The 27658-nt window shown below is 43.2% G+C and overlaps 1 pseudogene across 1 annotated transcript; it reads right to left on the reverse strand.

Annotated features, from left to right (window-relative positions):
• Nucleotides 1-596: 596 nt before the first annotated feature.
• LOC306665177 (intelectin-2-like) lies at nucleotides 597-26640 on the reverse strand (annotated as a pseudogene). The gene is made up of 8 exons (XR_013766973.1): nucleotides 26600-26640; nucleotides 25758-25818; nucleotides 24321-24428; nucleotides 22331-22578; nucleotides 21840-21998; nucleotides 21331-21451; nucleotides 19278-19381; nucleotides 597-749 (listed from the first exon to the last, which is right to left on the reverse strand). The product of XR_013766973.1 is annotated as an intelectin-2-like (transcript).
• Nucleotides 26641-27658: the final 1018 nt, after the last annotated feature.

Consider the following 27658-nt stretch of genomic DNA (forward strand, 5'->3'; position numbering starts at 1 on the left):
TATACTGCAAACATTATTAATCTTTTATCTGACATTCAAACTTCAGTTGACCCTCTATATCTTTCTAGTCACCCTATCTGATAGGCAAAACACCCCTTCCTATCCCACCTTGTTTGCTATTTGAGAACCAATGCCTTAGTCCACGGGGATAAATAGAAAAGGGATCATTCATAAAGAAGGGAAGTGTTGCTCAGTGTTGGAGCATGTGCTGAGCCCTGGTTTAATTCCCAGCACCTGCTCCCAAAATGTGGCGCTGGGGATGCATGATCCAATCAGCCTTTTGAGCAAAGTGATGTAACAAATATGGTCCCTGCTCCCAAGCCAGGGCTGCTGTGGTCAGCACCCTGCTAACACAGATGGCTCTCTGAGGTCTGACTGAAACATTTGGTCCCCGTTTCAACAAGCAACTCAAGATGGTATGCCAGAGTGGCCAACCATATCCAGGTATCAGCCAATTTGTAAAATGAATTCAAATAGACCTAGAGCCACCAAATGTTGCCATTTATTATCCTCTTTTCTTTATTGGTATTCTAGTTTTTCTGTATCCAACAGCCTAGGGTTTGGAGATGGGTTTCCAGTCCCAAACCATAGAGCTCTCATCTGTAGAACAAGAGTACAGCTGCCTCAGTTATCTCCCGGCTGCTGCTGGAGTCAATGTGAGCTCCATATCCATTCCAGTCGAAGGAGGAGAAATCCCCACACTGCTTGGGACTTTCCTCTGGGAAGAATCCACCTCCTCCGATGCAATGCTGGGGAAAAGGTAGAGACAGTGAGAGATCTGATTTGCTGATGACACCATTAAGTACGTTGGTCCTCATGCTTCTTGACTTTGATCGTATCCTCCTATAAACCCCTCTCCTCCAGTGGATTCTGAAATAATGCTCTTTCCTGACTTCCTTTCCTCCTTTTTTAGCATTCATCTTCAGAACCTTCCGCTGGCCTCTCTTCCTCTGCACATTCCCTAAATGCTATTGCCCAAGGCTCAATCTCTGCCTCATTTTTGCTGTATGACTCATCTTCTCCCTGAATGTAACTATTAGCAGAATCTGGACCACTTCCAGGTCTCCTGCTCTGACCCAGATATTTCTCATGCTGTATCCAATAGCCACCTGGATGTTCCCAACTACATATCTCAAACACCACTGAGGGGGAAAAAAATCTCTCCCTTCTTGTCCCTGAATTAGTTCCTCACTAATGTAAGGGAACTATTTCAGGGCCCCCAACCCCAGCCCTGGGAATTGGTCCCAGGGTCTTCTGGGTGCTAGATAAGTGCTCTACCACTAAGTCATAACCCCTTGTCACCCTGTCTTAATTAATTGATAGTATATGTAATACAAAGCTGCTCCCCCGCCCTTTCTGTTGCATCACAACCTAACTTGTCAGTCTAAAAGCTGCTCTCCCCGCCCTTTCCGGTGCAGCCATTTTCCCCACCTCCCAACTACTGTCAGTCTGTGAACATCCTAGCTAGCTATTGGTTCATCAGTCAGCTTGCAAGTATCTTTCTCTGTTAATGGTCCCCTGTTAGCCTGGCGGGATTCTTAAAGATAACTTCTCTCTTGCTTTTCTCTTCCCCTGACTCACTTTCTTTCTCCTCCTCACTTTCCACTCTCTCTAGTGCATTCCCTTTCTCTTTCCCTTTCTTTTCCTCTCATTTTCTCTCTTACCCTGCAAGGAGACACTCTGTTTGCTTAATAACTCCCTTATGTGACTTCCCGTGTCCGGTGTGGTTTTCGTGGGCTTCCTTACATTGGTGGTGTGACTCGGGATGGGTCCTTCCACTGCCTCTTAGGCAAGTGGAACCCCATCCGATGCCCCAGTGCCCCCAGACACGGCCCCACCTTCCATTCGCCCAGACACTCAGCTTTTTGCATGCAACACCGGACTTCAGATTGGTGAGTTCCCTTAGACAGGTCCCCACTCTAGACCACTTAAACACACCTCTGCTGACCTGAGAAGTGACCGTTGAGTGTCCGGGGCTCTCGAGGCAGCTGAGGGGTGGGGGTAACCCAGTCACAACTTTTATAGTTACTGCTGGTCCCTATAGTCGGTCTTATCTGCTGGGTGGATTCCTGATTTTATGGTGGAGATTCTCTCTCAGGGTTAAGGTTCATCTCGCACTTGCACTCATACTCAAAAACCCTGATATCAGGTCCTCAACTCTTCTTGGCTTTTGCCTGGCCCCACATTGATGCTTGTGTGATGACACCATCTATGTGCTGCCTTCTCGTCTCCAGTCGACTACTCTGGCCTCAGGACACCCTGGTCACAGACTCGGCTGTATCAGTCTCCACCATGGGATCTGGGCCCTCCATTCCAGAAGATTCAACCCTTCGCCTGACTCCCAGCTTATATTTGGCCACAGTACCCTTTAGATAATCAATCCAAAATGGCCGCATATGCCCTGGCCACAGACTCAGCTGTATCAGTCTCCACCATGGGACCTGGGTCCTCCAATCTGGCAGATTTAACCCTGGGAACCCTTCGCCTGACCCCTGGCTTAAAGCCATCAAAATTCGTTTGTGTAATGGCACACAGCTTCCGTGAGTGAGCAGGCAGATGGAAAGGGATTTCTTATCTTCAAGTCTCTTCCTTCTTGCTTCTTGGCTCTTCCTGCAAACTCAAAGGCCTCCTTCTTCTCCCCCTCTTAATCCCTCCTCCTCCTCCAACTTTGATTCAGCTGTTTCTGCTTCCACTCCCCGGCCCAGCCCACCTAGTCCTCCTGCCACGAGGTCCCACATATGCCAGTGTGGAGGGAGTAACAAGCCCAACCATCAGTGGCATGTCCCAGTAAGGAGTATGATACAGCAGCCCCATTCCCCACAAGTAGTGGGAGATAATGGTTCACAATTTTCTGCATCCAAACCTGAATTGATTACTAACCAGGAAAAAGAGTTAAAATGCACTAGGCATCAAGTTTCTGCTAGAACCTTTTAGCCCCTTTCAGATCTCAGTCAAGGCTTACATTGAAATGTAAATGGAGGAAGGCGCAGTGGGAGACTAGTCTCAAATCCAAGGGGAAAAAACGTGTCCATTTTAAATTTCTCCTGGGCTGCAACACAACACTTTCTCTCTCCCTTTTCCTCTTCTCTCTGCCCTTCTCTTTCCTATTTTCTCATGCTATAATTAATGGCCATTATCATTTTTCTTCTAGGACTCTTGTTTTTCTTAAATGCTATATTTTTGAGCTCACAATTTTGATCCTACATACCTAGGTTAATGATTTTTGATCAGTTCTTTTTATCCAACTCTAGGGTTATTTTTTTGAACATCTGTTACATTGCAATGGAAATAAACATTACAAGGCCTTTGCTTTTGTGTTAAATATAAGCGCACATAAAATTAAAATTTTAAGAATGGATCCAAATATTTTTAATTCACATGATTTAAAAAGGTTCAATTTTAGGGGCTGGGGAGATAGCTCAGTTGGTAGAGCGCTTGCCTTGTAAGCACAAAGCCCTGGGTTCGATCCCCAGCACCCCCCAAAAAAAATTAACTCACAAGTCTCTAGGTGGTCAAACTCATTAAATGCTGATGTTTATAAAATGTCTAACATCAATTTTCCTAGGACTTTTCTTCCATAGGAAAGAGACGGCAAATACTGTTGGTATATCTTGGTTTTTTTACACTTGTCTGATCTTGGTTTTTTTACAATAAGATGAGTGAATTAGAGTCAAAATTAAATGTGTTCATATTTTCCAGGTATACAAGCCTTTAAAGCAGAAAATTTATCAAGCTGCTACTCTCCAAATTAACCTTTCTGTACCTGTCATCAATAGGGTATATGTAAAATTTGTTACACTGAGAAATTTAAATGTAAATGTATTTTTTATTTATTTATTTTAATTAAAAATTAAATGTAAATGTATTTTTAAAAATTAGTAAGAGCCTGATTTGTTTAAAGGTTAATATCATGAAACATAAAAGTATTTTGCCACTTTGCCACACAAAAGGAAAGTTAAAAGCTCTCTCAGCCTTTCTTTCATGTTTTAGATATAATGTTAAATTGTGTTAAACTTAAAATGACATTTAAGAAAGAGTGTAATGTGCAGGAACAAAAATGGGACAACAGTGACTGAGATTGGGGTCTCTGGCCTCATGACTGTGGCATGCCTGTTGCCTGGGAGTGCTCCTGTGCAGGGGCACAAGATGCCTAACTGCTGTGGCAGTGCCCTCCTTGGGAAGGCTCTATACAGGAGTCCTATCAGCTCTGACATTGATCTCAGGCACACAGCTCTTGGGCAGGAAGGAATTCTTTTGCTTGATAACCAGTGTTTCATCAGCTCCCTTCTCTAGTTCCTGCCCACCTTACAGTAACTTTGGACAGTGGACTTCCTTGAGAGCTACACAGAGTTCCTAACATTGCACTTTGCAGCTCTGAAAAAAAAAAGTTACCGTAATGACCTAGTCTCTGTAACTTTCCTGAAAACAAAGAATAATGCTTACATACATATATAAAGAGTGCTGACATAATCATATATAAAGATGTTGACATAAAGATTGCTCTTTAGATCTGCACTTCCATCAGAGAACAGAGCTCCATCTGATCTCAGCTTAATCTTCAAAATTTGTGTTTATAAACAGTTATTTTCTAATACTCCTTTGCCCCTCACTAAACTTGAGAATTTGGTCATGCTGGTCATGGCAAAAGAGGAAAAAATTAGCTTTAGGAAAAGCCCCGCCTTACCTGAGATTGGGCTCTGCCTCACAACTCTGCTGCATGTTAGAATGGCTCCAAAGTAAGCCAAACTTTAACTCATTTAAAGTTGTGTTCAAAAGTACTTGATACTTTATGACTGGTGAGACTGGCTTGCTTGGTGGTTAACATCAAACTTAGAGATTGAGATTAAATACAGAGGTCAAGAAAAGTCCATATTTGGGTCTTGCCCTCAAAGTCAGCCTGAACCCAGGGAACAAGAGGACTTCTTTAAGGAGCTTTACAACTCTGGGTGGGTCACACAACCTCCTGACTCCTGATCAAGGAGATTTGTGAGGCCACTAGAGGATGAAAAGTCAATCAGTGCACTTGCTGCAGAGGAGGGTCATGGAAAAAGGGAGACACCCCTAATGCTTCCAAGAGAAGCCACCTCATTGAGGAGACCCTGCCTAATGGACAGCACTAAAGCTAAGGTTCTCAAGTTTTCTATGAGTGACCCCTGTGGGAACTCAGCTGACTTTAACAGACAGGAACAGGTCACTTTGACCAGCTTTATCTTAAACACCTAGCAAAACAGTTAAAACCAAAATATAGCCATTCTTGGGCATTTAAAAGAAATAATACTTAAATGTAACTTAAGATGTACACTTGTGTTAGCCCACTAGAATAAAGACTAAAAGCTACAAAAGAGAGATTCTTAGGCATACATGCCTGATAACTATCAAGAGAAACTGCCAAAGTCAGAAGTTTTAGTTAGTTAAAGGTCTACAGACACAGGTAGGCTTAATCTATGTTTGCTAGTATCTCTACTAAATGTTGTGGTTACATTCCTGACAACCTACACAATGTTAAAGTTCCCAAATAAAGGCCTTGTCCTCTCCAGCCTTTGCTAGGCCTTGTTATGGGAACAACTCGGTTCTTCCACCTGCTGGTGAGGAATTATTGACTTCTGTCATCTTTATGATATGCAATGGCATGTTCCAGATTCTGCAACATTTATATTGTATCAATCTCATTTCAGTACTCATGTCTTTTTGTTCTTATCTCATAGAAGCACCCATCCCCAGATGCCTTTACAACCTGCTCTTCCCCAACCAGACTTCTACCATGGACCCCTCGATTGACCCGATTTCTAAAAAGGAAACTCCAAACTGCTCGCCCCACGCTGCCCCCTTCCAGCTCAAAGAAGCCAGAACAGTCATCACCCCTCTTTCCCTACAGCAGTAAAGGAGTTCCTAAAATTAGAGGGGTGAATGAAGCCAGAATTGGGGACAGGCAGTTAGTGTAGAAAAGGGGATCAGTAAAGTCGAGGAAATGAAGTCCATGAAAGCCCTCTGCCTCTGGAAGTCTGGATGATGAACACTGCCCCTGGGAGAACGGACTTTTTACATCTCACCCCCAAAACCAACCATAGTCACATAGGCAGGAAGGAGAGATAAGGTGGGAAAGAACTGGAGAACAAAAGATTTTCTTATAAAAACAGAAATGGGGGAATGTAATACAAAGCTGCTCCCCCGCCCTTTCCATTACATCACAACCTAACTTGTCAGTCTGAAAGCTGCTCTCCCCGCCCTTTCCGGTGCAGCCATTTTCCCTGCCTCCCAACTACTGTCAGTTTGTGAACATCCTAGCTAGCTATTGGTTCATCAGTCAGTATCCTTCTCCGTTACTGGTCCCCTGTTAGCCTGGCGGGATTCTTAAAGATGACTTCACCGCCATCTTTTCTCTCTTGCTTTTCTCTCACCCTGACTCACTTTCTTTCTCCTCCTCACTTTCCACTCTCTCTAGTGCATGCCCTTTCTCTTTCCCTTTCTTTTCCTCTCATTTTCTCTCTTACTCTGCAGGGAGACACCCTGTTTGCTTAATAAACTCCCTTATGTGATTTCCCATGTCCAGCATAGTTTTTGTGGGATTCCTTACACTATAGTTACTCAAAACCTTAGTTAGTGTTTTGTTTTGTCTTTTGATACCAGGGATTGAATCCAGGGGTTCTTAATCACTGAGCCATATCCCCAGTCCTTTTTATTTTTTGTTTTAAGACACCATCCCACTAAGTTGCTTAGGGCCTCACAAATTGCTGAGGCTGGCCTCAAACTTGTGATCCTCTTGCTTCAGCCTCCTAAATCACTGGGATTACAGGCATTTGCCACTGCACTTGGCTTTTTTTAATTTTTTTCATTTCCCATCCCTGACCACCATTTGGTCATTAAGAACTGTTGCTTCTACCACCTATGTTCTCTGGAATCCATCCAGGCTCAGATAACCTTATCAAGTTACCCTGCCTCGCAGTAGACTAGAGGAAGGGGATGAGGGGATCAGGGGATGAAATCCATCAAATTATGTTATTGCATGTACAAATATCTAAAAACAAAGTCCACAATTAGGTACAGTGATAATGCACTGTCATTCTTCTTTTTACCCATTTTAGTTTCAAAAATGTAATTATTTTTCATAAAATGTGAAATTTATGTTAACATGTATAGGTTTATTATTGTCATTTTAGTAAAAATGAATAGTGTTATTCATTTAATAAAAATGAATTCATACTTTTTTAATTAAAGAATGCCCAGGCTCAGGTTCTTCATATTTCACATCTGGACCTTTGTGCCTGCTTCATGGTCTCCTTGCCCCTAACTTCCCTACCCCTGAATCCATGTTCATCATACAGCTACTCAGCATCTAAGGAAAACCAAAGCTGATCAAGTCACTCCTCTGTACAAAATTCTCTAGTGATTGCCATCACCCACATTAACTCCAAATTCCTGACATAACATAAAATTCCTCCTTGCTCAGATTTCCAAGAGTGCTTCCAGCATCAGGCCTGCCTCCATTCCATGCTCCAAAGCTACACAACACCCTGCTGCCCCAGGCTCTCTCAAACACCAATGACATTGAGCACATTAGTCATTCATGTTTAAAATGCACTATGCTGCCCCTTGCTACTTGTTGAGCTCTATGCACCTTTTAAGATTTAGCGGGTTTTTCAAGATGGTGGAATAGAGGGTGGCTGCATTTCATGTTGCTCCAGGACTCAGGATTCAAGAAGAGGAGATATTGAGAGACCTGGGACCAACTAAAAGCCACCGGGTGAATCTCTCCCATTGGGGAGGCGCTCCAGATGGGGCGGTAGTCCCGGAACGCAGTGAACTTTGTGAGGTAGAATTGCCCAAAGAGACACCCCTCCCCCCGCTGGAGCAGTGAACTCAGACAACTGGGAGCATCGTAGAGGAGGCCACTCAGCATGACGCTTGGACTCAGAGCAACCCACCAGGGCTCCAGGTGGCTGCCCAGAGGAGGAGGCATGCGGTCAGTTGTTTGGACTCAGAGTGACTGCTCCTGAACACCAGGGGGCTGCCCGGAGGACAAGGAGGAGCGCGGTAGGTCGCTTGGACTCAGAGTGACTGCACTAGGGCTACGGGCGGCTGTCAGGAGGAAGAGATAAGCAGTGAGTTGCTTGGACTCCTAGTGACCACACCAGAACACCGGGTGGCTGCCCAGAGGAAGAAGCGTGCAGCAGGTCACTGGGACTCAGGGCCACTGTAAGGGGCTCCAGGTAGCTGCTCAGAGGAGGGGCCGCATAGCCAGGCGATTAGGTGCAGAGCAGGGTCCCAGGACCTAGGCAGCTTCTTGGTGGAAGAGCCGCACAGAGACAAGTTGAGGGGCGGAGCAAAGGTTCCAGGACTGCGGACAGATTCTCTGAGGAGGGGCAGCCTAAGGAGACTCGTCTGCGAAGGGTGAGGCTCCCAGGCCCAGGAGGTAGGGCCGGGCCCCTGGGAACGTTGCAGAGGAAGGCTGCCCAGCCCAGGCGGTAGTTGTGGATTGAGGGGAACCTCTAGGAGGGGAAATGACCAGCAAGACCTCCCCACCGGGTGAGTCTTCCCTGCCGGGTGAGGTTTTCCCACAAAGACAGTAAAACCAGAGACACGGGCCCAAACAAGCCTTGCCTCAGCCCACAGCCTAGTTCCCCTTTGGATGACCATTGGTCAACAGTGGAGGCACCTCTGCCCACTAGCAGGGAATATACCCCACATGAAGGCCACCACCCCTAGAGAGGCAGCTTCCTTGTGGAGCACCGCATTATCAACTTCCTCCAAGACTTCAGCCTACTAAAGGCTAAGAGGGGATATACTAGAAATCTTCAGGGACATTATAAGTCAATAGAGGAAATCTGCAATATCTCAGCAGTCCACTGATACCTGAACAATATGAGAAAACAAGGGAAGAATATGCCCCAAACAAATCTAGATGTTACATCAATAAAATCCAATGACAGGGTTTTCAAGATGGCGGCCTAGAGGGTGGCTGCATTACGTGTTGCTCCAGAACTCAGGATTCAAGAGAGGAGATATTGAGACGCTTGGGACCAACTCAAAGTAGCCGGGTGACTCTCACCCCCTGGGGGGGCATCCCGGATGGGACGGGGGTCCCGGAACGCAGGAAACTTTGTGAAGTAGAACTGCCGGCGAGACGCCCCTCCCCCCGCTGGAGCGCCATAGAGGAGGCCGCTCGGCACAGCGCTGGGACTCGGAGCAGCCACTGGGGCTCCGGCGGCTGCCCGGGGGAGGAGTGGCGGGGAGAACTGTGTGGACTCAGGACACCGGGGCCTGCCCTGAGGAGGAGGAGAGGAGCGTGGCCACTTGGATTCGGAGAGACTGCGCCAGAGCTGCAGGCGGTTGCCAGAGGAGAAGCCGCGCGGCGAGCTGTTTGGAATCAGAACGACGCTTCTGAACCCCGGGGCCTGCCCTGAGGACGAGGAGGAAGAGGAGCAGCCGCTTGGATTCGGGTGACTATACGGGAACTACAGGCGGTTGCCAGAGAAGGGGCTGCGTGGCGAGCTGTTTGGACCCTGACCACTTCTGAACCCCGGGGCCTGCCCGGAGGAGTAGGAGAAGGAGGAGAAGGAGCGCGGCGGGTCCTTTGGACTCGCAGTGACTGCATTAGCGCTCCAGGCGGCTGCTCAGAGGAGAAGGCGAGTGGTGAGTTGTTTGGTCTTAAAGTGACAGCTCCTGAACACAGGGGGGCTGCCTGGAGGAGAAGCGTGGTGGGACGCTTGGTCTTGAGGGACCACACCAGAGCTCCGGGCGGTTGCCCAGAGGACCCGTGCAGCGGGTCACGTGGATTCAGAGCCACTCAGAGGGACTGCTCCTGAACACCCGGGGGGGTTATCTGGAGAAGGAGGAGGAACGGGCAGGGTCACTTCGACTCGGAGTGATTGATTGCCCCGGGCTACGGGTGGTTGGTGGGAGGAGGAGGCACGAAGTGAGTTTCTTGGACTCCTAGTGACCGCACCGGCATACTGGGCGGCTGTCTGGAGGAAGAGGCCTGTGGCGGGTCTCTGGGACTCAGAGCGATTGTTCGGGGCCACAGGTGGCTGCTCAGAGGAGGGGCCACGCAGCCAGGCGATTAGGTGCAGAACAGGGTCCCAGGATCTAGGAGGCTTCTGGGTGGAAGAGCCGCACAGAGACAGGCTTAGGGCGGAGCGAAGGTTCCAGGCCTATGGGCAAATTCTCTGAGGAGGGGCAGCCTAAGGAGATTCATCTGCGAAGGGTGAGGCTCCCAGGCCCAGGAGGTAGGGCCGGGCCCCTGGAAACTTTGCAGAGGAAGGCAGCCCAGCCCAGGCAGTAGCTGTAAATTGAGGGGAACCTCTAGGAGGAAACTGACCAGCGAGACCTCCCCACCGGGTGAGTCTTCCCTGCTGGGTGAGGTTTCCCACAAGGACGGTAAAACCAGAGACTCAGGCCCAAACAGGCCTTGCCTCAGCCCGCAGCCTAGGTCCCCTTTGGATGACCATTGGTCAACAAGTGGAGGCACCTCTGCCCACTAGCAGGGAATATACCCCACCTGAAGGCCACCACTCCTAGAGAGGCAGCTTCCTTGTGGAGCACCGCATTATCAACCTCCTCCAAGACTTCAGCCTACTGAAGGCTAAGAGGGGATATATATAGAAATCTTCAGGGTCATTGTAAATCAACAGAGGAAATCTGCAATATCTCAGCGGTCCACTGATATCTGAACAACATGAGAAAACAAGGAAAGAAAATGCTGCAAACAAATCTAGATGTTACATCAATAAAACCCAATGACAGCATGGCAGAAGAAATGACAGAAAAGGAGTTCAGAATGTACATAATTAAAATGATCAGAGAAGCAAACGAGGAGATGAAAGAGCAAATGCAAGCATTGAATGATGAGATGAAAGAGCAAATGCAAGCATTGATTGATCGCACCAATCGACAGTTAAAAGAGCAAATACAGGAAGCAAAAGATCATTTCAATAAAGAGTTAGAGATATTGAAAAAAAACCAAACAGAAATCCTTGACATGAAGGAAACAATAAACCAAATTAAGAACTCTATAGAAAGCATATCCAATAGGATAGAACATCTGGAAGACAGAACCTCAGACATTGAAGACAAAATATTTAACCTTGAAAACAAAGCTGAACAAACAGAGAAGATGGTAAGAAATCATGAACAGAATCTACAAGAACTATGGGATATCATGAAAAGGCCAAATTTAAGAATTATTGGGATTGAGGAAGGCCTAGAGAAACAAGCCAAAGGAATGAACAACCTATTCAATGAAATAATATCAGAAAATTTCCCAAATCTGAAGAATGAAATGGAAAATCAAGTTCAAGAGGCTTACAGGACTCCAAATACACAAAATTACAACAGACCCACACCAAGGCACATTATAATGAAAATACCTAACATACAAAATAAAGACAGAATTTTAAAGGCTGTGAGAGAAAAGAACCAAATTACATTCAGGGGGAAACCAATACGCATATCAGCAGATTTTTCAATCCAGACCCTAAAAGCTAGAAGGGCCTGGAACAACATTTTTCAAGCCCTGAAAGAAAATGGATGCCAACCAAGAATCTTATACCCAGCAAAACTTACCTTCAAATTTGACGATGAAATAAAATCCTTCCATGATAAACAAAAGCTAAAAGAATTTACAAAAAGAAAGCCAGCATTACAGAACATTCTCAACAAAATATTCCATGAGGAAGAGATGAAAAACAAAGAAGCAAATCAGCAAAGGGAGGAATTATCCTAAAGGAATTGTCAAATAAAGGAGGAAACAAGTTGTGTCAAACAAATAAATAAACAAAATTTTAAAAATGAACCAAATGACCGGGAAACCAAATCATTTCTCTATAATAACCCTGAACGTTAATGGCCTGAATTCATCAATCAAAAGACATAGACTGGCAGACTGGATTAAAAAGAAAGATACAACAATATGTTGCCTGCAAGAGACTCACCTCATAGAAAAAGATACCCATAGATTAAAGGTGAAAGGATGGGGAAAAACATACCATGCACATGGACTCAGCAAAAAAGCTGGAGTATCCATCCTCATTTCCGATAACGTGGACTTCAAGCCAAAGTTAGTCAGAAGGGATAAAGAAGGTCATTTCATATTCACAATAGCCAGACTGTGGAACCAACCTAGATGCCCTTCAATTGATGAGTGGATAAAGAATCTGTGGTATATATATACTATGGAATATTACTCAGCCATAAAGAATGATAAAATTATGACATTTGCAGGCAAATGGATGAAATTGGAGAATATCATGCTAAGTGAGATAAGCCAATCTCAAAAAGCCAAAGGACGAATGATATCGCTAATAAGTGGAGGTTGACACATAATGGGGGGGAGGGAAGGGTTAGAGTTAGGGTTAGGGAGGGGGGCAAGTATGGAGGAAGGAACTACTGTATAGAGGGTAAAGAGGGGTGGGAGGGGTGGGGGGAAGGGAAAAAAATAACAGAATGAATCAAACAACATTGCTCTATGTAAATTTATGATTACACAAATGGTATGCCTTTACGCCATGTACAAACAGAGAAACAACATGTATCCCATTTGTTTACAATAAAAAAAAATAAATAAATAAATAAAATAAAATCCAATGACAGCATGGCAGAAGAAATGACAGAAAGGGAGTTCAGAATGTACATAATTAAAATGATCAGGGAAGCAAACGAGGAGATGAAAGAGCAAATGCAGGCCTTGAACAATGAGATGAAAGGGCAAATGCAGGCACTGAATGATCGCACCAATCTACAGTTGAAAGAGCAAATACAGGAAGCAAAAGATCATTTCAATAAAGAGTTAGAGATATTGAAAAAAAAACAGAAATCCTTGAAATGAAGGAAACAATAAACCAAATTAAGAACTCCATAGAAAGCATAACCAATAGGATAGAACACCTGGAAGACAGAACCTCAGACATTGAAGACAAAATATTTAACCTTGAAAACAAAGTTTACCAAACAGAGAAGATGGTAAGAAATCATGAACAGAATCTCCAAGAACAATGAGATATCATGAAAAGGCCAAATTTAAGAATTATTGGGATTGAGGAAGGCTTAGAGAAATAAACCAAAGGAATGAATAATCTATTCAATGAAATAATATCAGAAAATTTCCCAAATCGAAAGAATGAAATGGAAAATGAAGTTCAAGAGGCTTATAGGACTCCAAATACACAAAATTACAACAGACCCACACCAAGGCACATTATAATGAAAATACCTAACATACAAAATAAAGACAGAATTTTAAAGGCTGTGAGAGAAAAGAACCAAATTACATTTGGGGGAAACCAATACGGATATCAGCAGATATTTCAATCCAGACCCTAAAAGCTAGAAGGGCCTGGAACAACATTTTTCAAGTCCTGAAAGAAAATGGATGCCAACCAAGAATCTTATACCCAGCAAAAATTACCTTCAAATTTGATGATGAAATAAAAATCCTTCCATGATAAACAAAAGCTAAAAGAATTTACAAAAAGAAAGCCAGCATTACAGAACATTCTCAGCAAAATATTCCATGAGGAAGAAATGAAAAACAAAGAAGCAAATCAGCAAAGGGAGGAATTATCCTAAAGGAATTGTGAAGTAAAGGAGGAGCCAAGTCATGTCAAAAAAATAAATAAATTAAATAAAATAAAATAAATGAACCAAATGACTGGGAATACAAATCATATCACAATAATAACCCTGAATGTTAATGGCCTGAATTCATCAATCAAAAGACATAGACTGGCAGATTAAATTAAAAAGAAAGATCCAACAATATGTTGCCTGCAAGAGACTCACCTCGTAGAAAGAGATACACATAGACTAAAGGTGAAAGGATGGGGAAAAACATACCATGCACATGGACTCAGCAAAAAAGCTGGGGTTTGCATCCTAATTTCAGATAATGTGGACTTCAAGCCAAAACTAGTCAGAAGGGACATTTCATACTGCTTAAAGGAAGCATAAATCAGCAAGACATAATAATCATAAACATCTATGCCCCAAACAGTGGCTCATCCATGTATGTCAAACAAATCCTTCTCAATTTCAGAAATCAAATAGACCATAACACAATAATACTAGGTGATTTTAACACACCTCTCTCACCACTGGACAGATCTTCCAAACAAAAATTGAACAAAGAAACCATAGATCTCAATGACACAATCAATAATTTAGACTTAACGGACATTTATAGAATATACCATCCAAGCAAGAGCAAATACACTTTCTTCTCAGCAGCACCTGGAACCTTCTCTAAAATAGACCATATTTTATGCCACAAAGCTACTGTTAGCAAATACAAGAAGATAGAGACACTACCCTGTATACTATCAGATCATAATGGATTGAAATTAGAAATAAATGAAAGAGTAAAAAACAGAAACTACTCCAACACCTGGAGATTAAACAATAAGCTATTAAATGATGAATGGATAACAGAAGATATTAGAAAGGAAAGTAAAAAATTCTTAGAGGTAAATGAGAACAAAGAAACATCATATTAAAATCTCTGGGACACTATGAAAGCAGTACTTAGAGGGAAATTTATTTCATGGAGCGCATTTAATAAAAGAAGTAAAATTCAACAAATAAACGACCTAACACTACAGCTCAAAGCCCTAGAAAAAGAAGAACAGACCAATACCAAAAGTAGTAGAAGACAGGAAATAGTTAAACTCAGAACTGAAATCAATGAAATTGAAACAAAAGAAACAACACAAAAAATTGACAAAATAAATAGTTGGTTCCTCGAAAAAATAAACAAAATTGATAAACCCTTAGCCACACGAACAAAGAAAAGACGAGAGAAAACCCAAATCACTAAAATTCGGAATGAACAAGGAAATATCACAACAGACAGGATTGAAATACAAAACATAATTAGAAGCTATTTTGAAAATCTATACTCCAACAAAATAGAAAATTTTGAAGACATCAAGTTTCTAGAGACATATGAATTTACCTAAACTGAACGAGGAGGACATACACAATTTAAACAGACCAATTTCAAGTAATGAAATAGAAGAAGTCATCAAAAGCCTACCAATACAGAAAAGTCCAGGACCAGATGGGTTCTCAGCTGAGTTCCACAAAACCTTTAAAGAAGAGCTCATTCCAATACTTCTCAAAGTACTCCATGAAATAGAAGAGGAGGGAACCCTCCCAAACTCATTCTATGAAGCCAATATTACCCTGATACCTAAACCAGACAGAGACACATCAAGGAAAGAAAATTTCAGACCAATATCCTTAATGAACATCGACGCAAAAATTCTCAACAAAATTTTAGCAAATCGCATACAAAAATATATTAAAAAGATAGTGCACCAGGGATGCAAGGTTGATTCAACATCAGGAAATCAATAAATGTAATTCACCATATCAATAGACTTAAAGTCAAGAATCACATGATTTATTCAATAGATGCAGAAAAAGCATTTGATAAAACACAGCACCCCTTCATGCTCAAAACACTAGAAAAAATAGGGATAGTGGAACATTCCTTAACATTGTAAAGGCCATCTATGCTAAGCCCATGCCTAATATCATTCTAAATAGTGAAAAACTGAAAGCATTCCTCCTAAAACTGGAACAAGGCAGAGATGCCCTCTTTCACCACTTCTATTCAATATCGTCCTTGAAACTCTAGCCAGAGCAATTAGACAGACTAAAGAAATTAAAGGGATATGAATAGGAAAAGAAGAACTCAAACTATCCCTATTTGCTGATGATATGATTATATACTTAGAGGAACCAGGAAATTCCACCAGAAAACTTTTAGAACTCATAAGTGAATTCAGTAAAGTAGCGGGATATAAGATCAATGCACATAAATCTAATGCATTTTTATACATAAGTGATGAATCTTTGGAAAGAATAATTAGGAAATCTACCCCATTCACAATAGCATCGAAAAAATAAAATACTTGGGAATCAATCTCACAAAAGAGGTGAAAGACCTCTACAATGAGAACTATAGAACACTAAAGAAAGAAATTAAAGAAAACCTTAGAAGATGGAAAGATCTCCCATGTTCTTGGATAGGAAGAATTAATATTGTCAAAATGGCCATACTACCAAAAGTGCTATACAGATTCAATGCAATTCTAATTAAAATCCCAATGATGTACCTTACAGAAATAGAGCAAGCAATTATGAAATTCATCTGGAAGAATAAGAAACCAGAATAGCTAAAGCAATCCTTAGCAGAAAGAGCGAAGCAGAGGGTATCGCAATACCAGATCTTCAACTCTACTACAAAGCAATAGTAACAAAAACGGCATGGTATTGGTACCAAAATAGAAAGGTAGATCAATGGTACAGAATAGAGGACACGGACACAAACCCAAATAAATACAATTTTCTCATACTAGACAAAGGGGCCAAAAATATGCAATGGAGAAAAGATAGCCTCTTCAACAAATGGTGCTGGGAAAACTGGAAAACCATATGCAACAGAATGAAATTAAACCCCAATCTCTCACTCTGCACAAAACTCAACTCAAAATGGATCAAGGACCTCAGAATCAGACCAGAGACCCTGCAGATTATAGAAGAAAAAGTAGGTCCAGATCTTCAAAATCTCGGCTTAGGACCAGACTTCCTCAACAGGACTCCCATAGCACAAGAAATAAAAGCAAGAATCAATAACTGGGATAGATTCAAACTAAAAAGCTTTCTCTCAGCAAAGGAAACTATCAGTAATGTGAAGAGAGAGCCTACAGAGTGGGAGAACATCTTTGCCAATCATACTTCACATAGAGCACTAATCTCCAGAATCTATAAAGAACTCAAAAAACTCTACACCAAGAATACAAATAACCCAATCGACAAATGGGCTAAGGAAATGAACAGACACTTCACAGAAGAAGATCTACAAGCAATCAACAAACATATGAAAAAATGTTCAACATCTCTAGTAATAAGAGAAATGCAAATCAAAACCACCCTAAGATTCCATCTCACCCCAATTAGAATGGCGATTATCAAGAATACAAGCAACAACAGGTGTTGGCAAGGATGTGAAGAGAAAGGTACACTCATACATTGCTGGTGGGGCTGCAAATTAGTGCAGCCACTCTGAAAAGCAGTGTGGAGATTCCTTAGAAAACTTGGAATGGAACCACCATTTGACCCAGCTATCCCACTCCTTGGCCTATCCCCAAAGGATTTAAAATTAGCATACTACAGAGATAAAGCCACATCAATGTTCATAGCTGCTCCATTCACCATAGCCAGATTGTGGAACCAACCTAGATGTCCTTCAATTGATGAATGGATAAAGAAACTGTGGCATATATATACAATGGAATATTACTCAGCCATACAGAATGATAAAATTATGGCATTTGCAGGCAAATGGATGAAATTGGAGAATATCATGCTAAGTAAGATAAGCCAATCTCAAAAAACCAAAGGAAGAATGATCTCGCTGATAAGTGGATGATGACACATAATGGGGGGTTGGAGGGGTTAGTGTTAGGGTTAGAGTTGGGGTTAGTGTTAGGGTTAGAGTTAGGGTTAGGGAGTGGGGCAAGAATGGAGGAAGGACTGTATAGAGGGAAAAGAGGGGTGGGAGGGGTGCAAGGGAAGGGAAAAATAACAGAATGAATCAAACAACATTACCCTATGTAAATTTATGATTACACAAATGGTATGCCTTTACTCCATGTACGAACAGAGATACAACATGTATCCCATTTGTTTACAATAAAAAAAAAAGCACTTAAAAAGAAAAAAAGATTTAGCACAATTCTTCCTTGGAGAATCAACTATGCGTATAGTTAGAAACTCCCCTAATATGTTCCCAGAGACCCTCGTTCCTATTTCTTTTACACCAATGAGATTGCAATTATGCATTTACATCTCTCTTCCACTCAAGCTAAGCTCCTTAGCTCTATCATCTGTACTACTCTATCACTTATCACTTAGTATTTTTAAGAATCCATGCATGAAGGTATGCAGATAGCTATGTAAATATGCACTAATCAACAGTTTAAGGAGCCATGGAAGCCAGTGTAGGAAATGGTTGTCAAGGAAAAGGGCAGAAAGACACATACCCTGCTGCACATTCAGGGCTCCCTCCCCATTATTCTCTGAATCATAATCTGGGGATTCTGCATGCAAGTGCAGCTGCTTCATCTTGGCTGGAAAATGGACCGATTAACGACTAGAGGGGGAACTAAAAATGGAACTGCGACTTCAGACTGTCACTTGGGAAGGGAAGAGGAGCCCAAGTGAGTGCTCTTGTTCTTGATGACAGTCTCTCCCTACCCCTGAGCTACAAGACCTCTCGCAAAAACAGCCTCCTGTCACCAAGCTATGGTACACTCTCCTACCAAACTGAAAAAAAAAAAAAAAAAAAGAGTAGTATTATAGATGCTAATATTAAAATCTTCCCAATATTAATGCTATCTTTGCAATAGCTTTATGACCTCAACACAGGAAGTACTTATTAAAGAAAACACAAGCTGAGTGGGTACAGTGGCACATGCCTATAATTCCAGTGATTCAGGAGGCTAAGACATGAGGATGGCAAGTTCAAGGTCAGCCTCAGCAATTTAGTAAGACCCAGACTCAAAATAAAAAATAAAAAGGTGATGTAGCTCAGTGGTAGAGTGTCCCCAGGATTCAATCCCCAGTAAGAAGAAAAAGAAAAGAAAAGAAAGAAAGAAAGAAAGAAAGAAAGAAAGAAAGAAAGAAAGAAAGAAAGAAAGAAAGAAAGAAAGAAAGAAAGAAAGGAAGAAAGAAAGAAAGAAAGAAAAGAAAGGAAGAAAAAAGAAAAGAAGGGAGGAAGAAGAAAATACTAACCATAAACTGAAATATTGGTAAAATGGACCCCATTCAAATTCTGTTCATATGACACTATCAAGAGAGAAATGAGATATGTGGAAGCTAAAGAGAATAAAGGGGGAAAGTGGGGCATCTCATGAAAATGGAAGGGAGACCAGTAGAGTCAAGCAAGAGGACTGGGAAAGGAGGAGGGAAAGGAAAGACAGATAAGTACAAAATGAAAGTGATCCAATTATGTCACGTGCATGTGTGAGTATGTAACAAGACCAACTATTGTGCATAATACATCCATAAAAATGGAAAAAGAGGACTGGGGATATAGCTCAGTTGGTAGAGTGCTTGCCTTGCAAGCATAAGGCCCTGGGTTCGATCCCCAGCACCGAAAAAAAAAAAAAAAAATGGAAAAAGAGAGTAAAGAGAATAAGGGGGGAAGAGAGCTAGTCAGATACCCAATGACACATCCCACACAGGCATGGGTGCAGGCTGTGGTCTCCTCATAAACTCACGTGCTCAGTGTTGCAGCCAGTAACTCTCACCCCAGCACACAGAGCGTTGGCTGCTCTCTCGTTATTAAACACTCTGAACTGGACAAATCCCGCAACAAATTCCTCTGAAAAAGAAGACACGAACAAAAGCCAAGCATTAAAAGGAGTGACTAGACCAGAGCACCAGCACCCATGCCTGTAATCCCAGCAGCTCAGGAGATTGAGGCAGAAGGATCAATAGTTTGAGGCCAGCCTCAGCTTAGTGAGGTCCTACCCAACTTAGTGAGATCCTGCCTTAGAATAAAATTTTTAAAAAGTACTAGGAATGTAGCTCGGTGGTAAAGTTCCTCTGGGTTCAATCCCTAGTACTAAAAAAAAAAAAAAAAATGATGGCTAGAGCCAGACCCAGACCCAGTGGCACACACCTGTAATCCCAGTGACCCAGGAGGGTGAGGATAGGATCACAAATTCAAGACCAACTTCAGCAATTTAGTGAGACTGAGGCTGTAGCTCAGTGATAAAGCACTCCTGGGTTCAATTTTCAGTACCAAATAATAATAACTAGAAACAGCTTCTTTTTGAACCAAAGATTCCATAGTCAAAATTTAGGCTACAGTCAGACATTCAGTTCCCACACCCTTGCGGCCAGCGGTTGGTGCATCCCAGCCCTGAACTCATCCTTGAAGGAACCTCTGTCATCTGGGGTAAGAGGCTGGAACTCACAGAAGACTTGTTCTCCTAAAGACTGTGGGAGAAGTTAGACTGCACAGAAAGCTCACTAGGCCCACCACAGTGGTGCAACCTGAAATCCCAGTGATTCAGGAGGCTGAGGCAGGATGATCACAAGTTCTAAGCCAACCTCAGCAACTTAGTGAGACCCTGTCCCAAAAAAAAAAAAAAAAAAAAAAAAAAAAGGGCTGGGGATGTAGCTCAGTGGTAGAGTCCCCTTTGGCTCAATCTCTAATACCACCAAATAAAAAGATAGAAGAAAGATCAATATAGATGAGCAGGGATAAGCAATTGTCAGATGCAGCCATCTGTTGCTGTTTACACAGGCCTCAGCCAGTTACCATGGGATGTTTTCCCAGCATCACCTACTGTCCTGCTTTCATTCAAATATCAAAGGAAATAGTAGGTGTTCAGGTGCAGCTCAGTGGTGCACTCAGCCTAGCATGTGTGAGGCACTGGATTCCATTCTCAGCACCAAACACAAATAAAATAAAGGTCCATTGACAAATTTTTTTAAAAAAAAATTTTAAAGGAAAACTGTAAAGGCTTTTGATTTTCTGATCCAAGACTTAATTTCTGTGGCTTTATTTTACTGAAAAAAATGTCATTTTTAAGAAAACTAAAAGCTATCCTTCATATAAAAAATACATCTTCTCTGAATGTAGTGGCACACACCTATAATCCCAGCAGCTCTGAGGCCGAGGCAGGAGGATCACCAGTTCAAATCCAGCCTCAGCAACTCAGCGAGGCCCTAAGCAACACATCAAGACCCTGTCTCTAAATAAAATATTAAAAAGGGCTGGGGATGTGACTCAGTGGTTAAGTGCCCCTGGGTTCAATTCCCACAATCAAAATAAATACATAAATAAAAATAAATCTTCCTCACCACTTTGCTAGTTCTTTCCTGAAAAAATTAGTCTGCAGATTTTCTTAACTATTATAAGAGGCTGCATAGGGACATGGTGGTTAGATAGACTGGGTTTTTGCCCTGTAAAATGGAGAAAATTGTAACCCTAACTTCATAGTTTTCTTATGACGTAATGACACAAAATTGTGTCAATTTTTTTTTTTTTTTTTTTTTTTTTTTTTTGGTGGTGGTACTGGGGATTGAATACCACTGAGCTACATCCCCAAAACATGTTTTGTTTTTTTTCTGTTGAGACAGGGTCTCACTAAGTTACTGAGGCTGACCTCAAACTTGCAGTCCTCCTGCCTCAAGAATTCAGAGTAGCTGGGATTTCAGGTGTGCACTTCTGAGCTTGGCTAGCAATTCTTTATTACTTGCCCCCTTTCCCCAAGAGTTCAAGAAAGGACGTCTGATTGGACTTTGAGAGCAAACACTCACTTCGACCGGTAGGTGAGTAGTAAGATGCGGTTTTCTGAGCATCACCAAAGTCGTAGACCACAGGTATTGCTGGGCCATTGTCAGTCCAACATTTCCCTAATCCATATTTCACTGGGTATTTCTGCAGGAACACAAAAGAAAAGTTTTGTAAGGACAGTAGATATGCTGCCATTGGACAGGAGAGGGATCCCTTCAAGTCAGTTGTCATTATTCAGAAACCAGTTTGAATAATAATGACTCCTTCTTCCCCAAGGCTACATCTCCACAATAGTCCCAAGACCTCTGTGTCTCTTCCTCCGTCTTCCCACTCTTCCTCCTCTAGGCTTCTTCCCTGGCCTGGTTCAGAGTTTCTGAGATATGCATGATATCGCTGTGAACTCATTAAAATATCAATGCAAACAATAGTGACTTTGATTTTCCCACAACTCAATCATAACATGGCTTCAAGAAGCAGATTTGTCCCCTAATCCCAAACACTCAAGTGTTCCCCAGCCAGCAGTCCTGTGTACCTGATAGAGGCCAAACAGGTTATGTCCAAAATGTTGGAAGAAGCCAGTTGTGGTGCGGTACCTCAGCAGAGAGTTGCTCTGCCAATTCTGCATGGGGCTGTTGTCGGGCACACGCCAGATGCTCAGGTCCTGGACCTGGATGTCATAGTAGCCAGGGTTCTGGAAAAGCAACCAACACTGAGACTAACCAGCCCAGCAGGTCCCACAAGGGCAAAAAAACACACATGGGCTCCCTCAGGTGAGCTGGCAGCTCTGGGCTCCAGGTGGACAGATGACCAGCCATGCTCACACACCCCTTCCATGGGGACTGATCATGGCCCCCAACACCACCCCAAAATCTAATGGCCTTGTGGGAAGGAAACTGGGATGTAAGATGTGTAAGTATGTCTCTCTTCTGCTCCAGCCCTATGTCCTCAGCCCACCTCCCAACACTCTCTCCTGCTGTGGCCCAGCCACACTCAGGTCCTCACTATTTCCCAAGTGGCACCCACCTTATAGTCATCGCTGGTGGCCGCCTCTGCAGACCCAAAGGTGTTGTAATTGGCCCAGTTGCCATCCCCCTCCAGGTAGTCTGCTCTGTTGCCCTGCTGACTGGACCACCGATCGCCCACTGTGCACTTCCCAGGCATGCTGTTCTCGTGCACACTGGCCACCAGGGTCCAGCCGCCACCCGCGGAGGTCATGTCACAGAAGGTCAGGTAGATGACACCATTCTTGGCCCGGAGGAAATACAGGCCATCTGTAGAGAGAACCAGCCAGAGCCTCCCTGTGTGTGAGCTCATGGTCCATCTCAGCCCCGTGACCAGAATGGCCCTGGGAAGTTAAAAGTGTATTCTGAACGTTCTCACACATGTTCACTTATCTCCATGGGTACAATAATAATCCTCCATGGGTATCTTGTGTTTCTTCCAATCCATAAGCAGAGGCATTGACCACCTTTGTTCTGTATTGTTTTCTCAAAAAATTTATAAACCAAATAGAGAAAGATGGTTCCTCACTTTATATAGTGCCACCCTCTGGCCAGGAGAGGCCAGAAATTATCATGCATGTCCCATCTGAGATCAGAAATAGGCCCCTGAACTTCTGAAAGCAAATGGCTCCTGCCCTTTATGTAAGATTCAGATTCCCTAAGCTCAGAGTGTGCCTCTTTTCCACAACCTGCAGGAGACTGGTTCCTCTGCAAGCACCTTGCACATTTCCCCATTGGCCACATAGGCAGGGCTTAAGCTCAGCTCACCCTGCTCTTATCAGAAAGCCCATGATTCCCCATGATTGAGAACGTGGGAAGCTTGTGAGGAGCTGCTACCTGGTCATTTCTCATCCTCCTCCCTATCTTCCATGGAAGCTGTCACTGCTCAGCCATCATGACAGCTCATGACAGGTCTCATTGCCTCCCAGATTGCCTCATCCTACCCCCACTTCTTATGGTTCAGTCATAGCCTATGAGATTGCTTAGCTGCAATACAGATTGTCTTCTCAGCAACACTATCCACATCACATCATCAACCAGCCCCTTTTCCTTGCCCACAGGACAAGGAATCAGAAAAGCTGACATCTTTGCTGATCTTGATTTTGCTGTTTCTATAAGAAAATACCTGACTCTACAAAGAGCTTGTTCTTTCTTTCTTTGGCCTCAAACTTGTGATTCTCCCACCTCAGCCTCCCAAATCACTGGAGTTATAGGAATGTGCCACCACAACTGGTTTGTTTCTCTACTAGTCAAATTTGTCAGCCTGCTTGACAAACCCACTACATGTAGAGATGTCACCTGGCCCAGCACAAGAAAACACTGATACTCTGGCTTCTGCTTTGCTACAATAAGGAAATTCTATGTCTCTGCCTCTGGAGTCCCACAAGTTCTGGCAGCATCCATGAACCTGTGGCACACTAACTGGATAGTTTACAAGTAGAGGAGGATCTTAGCTCATCACAATTCTTGCCGCCACCCTAAGCACACTGGCAAAGCTGCATGTTCCCTGTGTTCAGATTATGTGTGTGCATGGAACACAAACACCTCAAAATTCCCACCTGAGTCCAGCTACAGTGGTACACACCTATAATCCCAGCTACTCCAGAGGCTGAGGCAGGAGGATCACAAGTTTAAGGCTAGCTTGGGCAATTTAGTGACACACTGTCTCAAAATAAAAAATTAAAAGAGCTGGAGATATAGTTCGGTGGTAAGAGTGCCCCTGGATTCAATTCCCAGTACTGCAAAAGCACAACGACAGAGAGGGAGGGAGGGAGGAAGGAAGGAAGGAAGGAAGGAAGGAAGGAAGGAAGGAAGGAAGGAAGGAAGGAAGGAAGGAAGGAAGGAAGGAAGGAAGGAAGGAAGGAGAGAGAAAAAGTAAGTCCCACTGGAAACCTCTTTTGGGTGAAAACTGGAGCCACAACAGACTCTATTCCTCTTGATTTCCATGATTAGGCTGTGTTTCACTAAAAAGTGGTTTCAAAGAGAGAATGCTGCATTGGTTCATTACTTACCTCTTGCTCTCTGGCAAGTTTCTCTGATTTCCTTGCAGCTTCTAGGCAAGGAAGAAAAGAAAGAGGCACAGGCTTTGTCCTCCCACGACATCTCAGGAGAATGGGTCACTGTTAGAGAACATGAGAAAAATTCTCATTAACAGATTTGGACCACTGAAACCATCTTTCCTGCACATTAACTTCGAACCCCAGCCCATTGCATCAGCTCATCTCTATGTTCTGAAGTTCTAAAAAGTCAGGGACTCTCTGCTAAGATTGTCTGACCCAAAAGCTACTACAGGCTGAAGAGTCATGATCTAGTCAACCGATTTTACTTAAATCCCTACTGTGTGAACTACCTGGACATTGAGCATTCAAAGACAATTTGACACACTCCTTCAAGAGATTGCATCCTAGAGGGAGGAAGGACACAGAGAGGGACCCAGCTGAAATCGGGTAAGAAGAGGCCCACCTGTGGGCACAGGAAATCTCAACTTGCTGAGAAAGCAACCAGAAGTAATTCAGAGCAGGTGGATTCTGATAGAACAAATAAGAACTGGCTATGAGACTGGAAGGAAAGGGGAGAGGACACTCCAGAAAGCATAAAAAATAGCATGAAGGGATGACCAAGCATAGACCAATCTGCTGAAAACCGCAGGTCAGTAGCATACTGTGGCTGGAACACATGATGTAATGGGGTGGAGGGGGGTTCAAAACTAAAGCTGATTCTAGCAGAGACCAGTGGGGAAAGGGCCTTGTTTATTGCTCTAAAAGCATAGAAATTAAGTCAAGCATGGTGGCTCACACCTGCAATCCCAGCAACTCAGGAGCCTGAGGCAGGAAAATCATAAATTTGAGGGCAGCCTCAGAAACTTATGAGACTCTGTCTCAAAATGAAAAACTACAAAAATGGCTTGAGATATAGCTCATTGGTAAAGCATCCCTGAGTTCAATCCCTAGTACAAAAAAGGAAAACAAATGCCATTAATAAACTCTTCTTACTCATGGACAGCAAATGAAATAGTGTATGAAAATGTGCCTTTTAACTTGATGATGGAATGAATTGAAATAAATAATATAATCCAGTAACACTGGAAAATATCACTATTATGTCTATCATGAGAAATGCAATGGTGAGGATGGAAATTAGAGGAAGATTCCTGACTGCTCTGGCTACCAGTTCCCTCTACAGATCCCAAGGCCAAGACACAGGAGCCAGAGAGGCTGGGGGAGGACACAGTTTCTGCCTCACCCCTGATTTCCTTCCAGCCAGACCCAGGAGGGGTCAGAAATCTGCCCCAAGTCCACATCTCCAGCTGGCAGCCAAGTGTGTGTTCTGTGCATCTTCACAACTCCTCTTCTGGCCCAGGACTTCAGAACCCAGCCCAGTTCTACTCCTCTGACGCAAGGCACCCCAGAGGGGAAGCAGAGGAACTGTTGCTCCTTGGAGTGATTTACCTGCACTGCATCTTTTGGTGCCACAGAGAGAAACAAAAGGAAGCAGAGTCTGGTCATTGTCCTGTAACCAGAAACAAGATACCCAGGATCACTGACTGGACCACCTTTTGTCTTCCTCCCATTCTTCCTCCCTGACTTCACTGAGTCAGGAAATCTCCAGTGGCAAGTGATCAGCAATCTGGAACTCCTGAAATAGCCTGCATCCCTATTGAACCCTGTAAATACCCAACAGGCCTTGGGCTCCTTTCCCTGAAACTCTCACTCCCTGAGACTGAGACCGGACCTGAGCTGGTATCATCACCCTCCCCACCACCACCATGCATGGATCTTGTCTCATACTCAGAAACATCTTCCTATTCAGGCATGGCAGCATATGCCTGTAATGCCAGTGACCTGGGAGGCTGAGGCAGGAGGATAATAAGTTTGAGCCAGCCACGGCAACTTACCAAGAGCTTGTCTCAAAATCAAAAATAAAAAGGACTGGAGATGTAGCTCTGTGGTAAAGCACCCCTGGGTTCAATACCCAATACCCAGGAAAGAAAAGAAACCCTTTCTCATCCACACAAATAGCTCCCACCTTCCTGCCTCAAGATGACAGAAGCTGAAAGTCCTGCCAGGTGGAGACTCGTAGCTCCCTCTGCAGAGAGTCCTGATGTGGGGTGAAGTGCCTAGCCCTTTATGGGCAGAACCAAACCACACAAGCCCCACCCACCCCAAGCTGTTTGCCCCTCCCTCTGACATCCTTCCCTTTGAAGGTCCCAAATCTTAGTTCTCTGGAATTGAGATGTGTGACTGCTGGAGAAGCAGGGAGCTGTGCTCTTAGTCACACAGGTGACACTTACCATCTGGCAGATGGTAAGTTCTGCTTTGTCAGGCACACCATAGGGTGTAACAGTATGTCATCAGACTCTTGGGGTGCATCAGACCTTACAGTCCTTCCCTGCCTCACACCCTCCCACCTCAATCTGATGCTCCAGCACCCCAGACATATCTCTGTCCACATATTATGTTTCAAGTCTCTCCTTAAATTTCTCTGAGACCTCTTCCCTAAGATTCCCACCCAAAGCTGATGGCTTCTTCCTTTGTCCTCCCACTCTGCACTGTTCAAACACTAATTATTACACAGATCTCACCACAATTCCATTGTTTTAGTAATTTTTTTATTTAGAAATTACTTAAAATTTACAAACTGTTGTAAAAATTAAAATACAAAAACACACATATATCCTTTTCCTAGATTCACCTATTCTTAATATTCACACATTTGCTTATCATTTATTTATTCTCTCTTCCCATACATGCACGTGGGTGCACACACACACACACACACACACACACACACACACTTTTTCTGAACCATTTGACAGTAAATTACATACAACATGGACCTTTAACTCTAAATAAATATGTCTTCTAACATGGACATTTAGCCCTAAATAAATGTCTTCTAACAATTATTCTCACATATAACCATAGTACAACCAACAATTTCATATCATTGATTTTTATTTTATTTTATTTTTTATTTTTTTTTTTTGGTACTGGGGATTGAACCCAGGGGTACTTAACAACTGAGCCACATCCCCTGTCCCTTTTCATTTTTTATTTTGAGACAGGTTCTAAGTTGCTTAAGGCCTTGCTAAGTTGCTTATGCTGATCTTGAATTTGCAATCTCCTGCCTCAGCCTCCTGAGTTGCTGGGATTACAGGTGTGCACCGCCACACCTAGTGTATCATTAATTCTGCAGCATAACTGATATTTCCCTAGGGTACACCAACCCAGAGATTATGCTGGGTTTGTATTAATGGCACTGAAAGTTCTCTGGCTTTCATCGCCTCCCATTATAAGGAGACTCATGGTCCTCTTTGAAATCCATAATCCCCAGGGGATGTTTTGTGTGT

Source organism: Sciurus vulgaris, assembly GCF_902686455.1.
Source record: "Sciurus vulgaris genome assembly, chromosome: 1".
NCBI lineage: Eukaryota > Metazoa > Chordata > Mammalia > Rodentia > Sciuridae > Sciurus > Sciurus vulgaris.